This window comes from Montipora capricornis, chromosome 14 (genome assembly GCF_036669925.1).
Source record: "Montipora capricornis isolate CH-2021 chromosome 14, ASM3666992v2, whole genome shotgun sequence".
Taxonomy (NCBI): domain Eukaryota; kingdom Metazoa; phylum Cnidaria; class Anthozoa; order Scleractinia; family Acroporidae; genus Montipora; species Montipora capricornis.
Genome location: NC_090896.1, coordinates 13,394,919 through 13,397,418, shown reverse-complemented (window position 1 = coordinate 13,397,418; position 2,500 = coordinate 13,394,919). Strand labels below are relative to the sequence as shown.

Below are 2,500 nucleotides of genomic sequence, written 5' to 3'. Positions count from 1 at the left end.
ACGTTGTGTGTACAATTCAGTTTGCAGACTATAACAGCAATACATGAATTATGCCACTGTTTCAATAAGACAAGAAATAAAGTGCAGAAATCTCACAATTTAATTTTGCTATTTGTCATTAAATTAATAAAATAGTATTTTGAGATTAGTGTCTTGTAGCAATTTGTTTTGTTTTTCCATATCAAGATATCTCAATGAGTAGTATAGGGGAAACTTGCTTTTTTGCATGCTGCTGAAAAAGATGTTTAGGTAGAGAAATCTAGTTTCACATTAGTGGCAATACAAGGATAGAATCACAAGGGTGTGATCAGAGTGTTAACTTTGCCATACTCTGTCACAATTCTTACATATCCACTCTCTTCAATTTCGATGATTTGACCCAAGAGCATATTGGGGTGAAAAGGGTGATCTTGTCTACTTTGTTTATTTTTATTGCCACCGTGTCCGAAATCTTAAATTTCCGTTGTCTTTGTGCTTGCTTTCTTGTTTGCTAGTGATAGTCTTCTGCTGTTTGTGCAATGGACATAAACTTACGAACAACTTTACAAGTCGTACGCTTACTTCTGAATAGTTGTCATTCTCCCATTTACTTGTGATTTGACGTCCTCTATGTGGTGTTCTTTGGTGTGCTAAGACTAAGAGTGTCGTAGAGTTTACTCTTTGAGATAACAGTTTTTCTGTCAGGTGTTTGCAGTTTTCGGAGCAACTTCAGAATAACCCGCCACAGCAACCACTATTGTTTCCCCTATGCGGCATCTTTTGAAGAACGAGACTTAATACAATAGAGCCTATTCTTATTCAGTGAAATGCAAGTAAGTGGCAGGGTATTCTGAACTTTAGCCCAGTTTTCCTTGGTGGTATGTCCATTTCTTTCTTTGCAATGTCTTTAGTTTTGACTGAGATAGTTTGCCTTCCGTTTCTCTCGAATCACTACTCGATTTTTCACTTTGAATTTTCAAGTATTCCATTGCTTCATTGTAAAATTGATCTTCGATAAACATGGTTAGTTGTGATGTATTTCGCTTCTGCTTTTGCTTAAAGTCATCTAATCTTTGATAAAATATTTCGTGTGATACACACTGCATTGTCGAGTTGTTTTCTTCTAATGAAACTGCCGAAGTCTAAATGTAAATAAATTGAAGTTTGGACCGAGAGTGGCCTGGGATGAATAATAAAATATTTGGACAGAGAGTGGCCTGGGATGAATATTAAAATATTTAATTGTAAATTATCATGGTAAGTTTGCATGATCTGCTTGTGTGGTCAAGTGGATAAGAGAGTTGACAACAGATCAAGAGGCAGGGAGTTCAAGTTCAAGTTCGGGTGAGTAAAAAAGAAAGTCTCGAGTATACTGTGTAAAGTCTGTCAAAGAGGGAGTGGGCATAAGGCAATGCAAGGAGGGGGGCCATCTGGAAAATAAGGGGGGATAGAACTGTGAAAGGAAGGGGGGTTGGATAGAGGTGATGGAGAAGATGAGGGAGGGGGAGGAAGGTAGAAGAAAAGAAAGAAATAACGTGTTCTTTTTAGACCCCCTAAAAACCACGCCCCTGTTTTTTAACTACACCCCAAAAAAAGGAAAATCCCTTTTTTAGACAGTTGATAAAAATAAACCAGTACAATTAAAATTGTACCAGTTCAATATATTTTGTACCAGTTCAACATATTCTGTACCAGTTCAGAAAAAATTGTACCAAAGGAACAAATTGTACTACTGTCATATATAGTACGGCAGGCAGTTCTTGCCTCCCAGAGTATGTCTGAATCAGAATCTACATCGTAAATGTACTGAGTGGACCTGTACGTATGGACTCTGAAGTGCAAGACTTAACAGATTTTACTCTATCAAACAACATAAATTATGATTGATTTTTACTCGTCAACTGGGGGTATCCTAGGGTGGCTGAGGGGTCAATTAAGGAGGCTCCTAAACGTTTTCCACATGTAACAGCACAGGCAGACCACCCTCTGTTGGTGTTGTTGTTATCGATCTGTAGTAGGATAAATACATTACAGCCGTTGCGATTTGCTTGGCAATAAAGTTTGAAAGCAAATAATTCAAAGAAAGGTCAAACAAAAATAATGTCAACTGTGTCCTGTGTTATGTTGTTCTGGTCGTTCCAAGCTGTTTGAGGCATCATTTTGCTAGATCTTTTCTCAACCGACAGTTACATAGTCAAGAAAATTGACAAGGTAGGCAGCACCCAGCTGCAGGCTGGTGATCTTGTCTTGTTCAAGCCGGAACGGACGCCAACCAAGTGAAATTCTAACCTCAAAAACACCAGCATCCGAGCTGCGTCTTTTCGAAAATTAACCGAGAAAGGCGATCCTGAAATCCATAATAAAGCTTAATTTCTCAACATGATTGGTGCAAGAAGTAAATAGCCAACTGGTTGTCTCCTGGCAATAGGGGTTCTTAATCATGTTCCTGTTAATTTTGAATTGTCTCTTTCAGATTATTAAGAGTGGGGTGCCTCTGAACTGTCTTGAAAGCTCCTGTACA

The 2,500-nt window shown here is 38.3% G+C and overlaps 1 protein-coding gene across 1 annotated transcript in view; it reads right to left on the bottom strand.

Moving 5' to 3' along the window:
• LOC138032123 (prolyl endopeptidase-like) overlaps positions 1–2,500 on the bottom strand; it is a 21,344-nt gene that overhangs the window by 880 nt on the left and 17,964 nt on the right. The window lies entirely within an intron of this gene.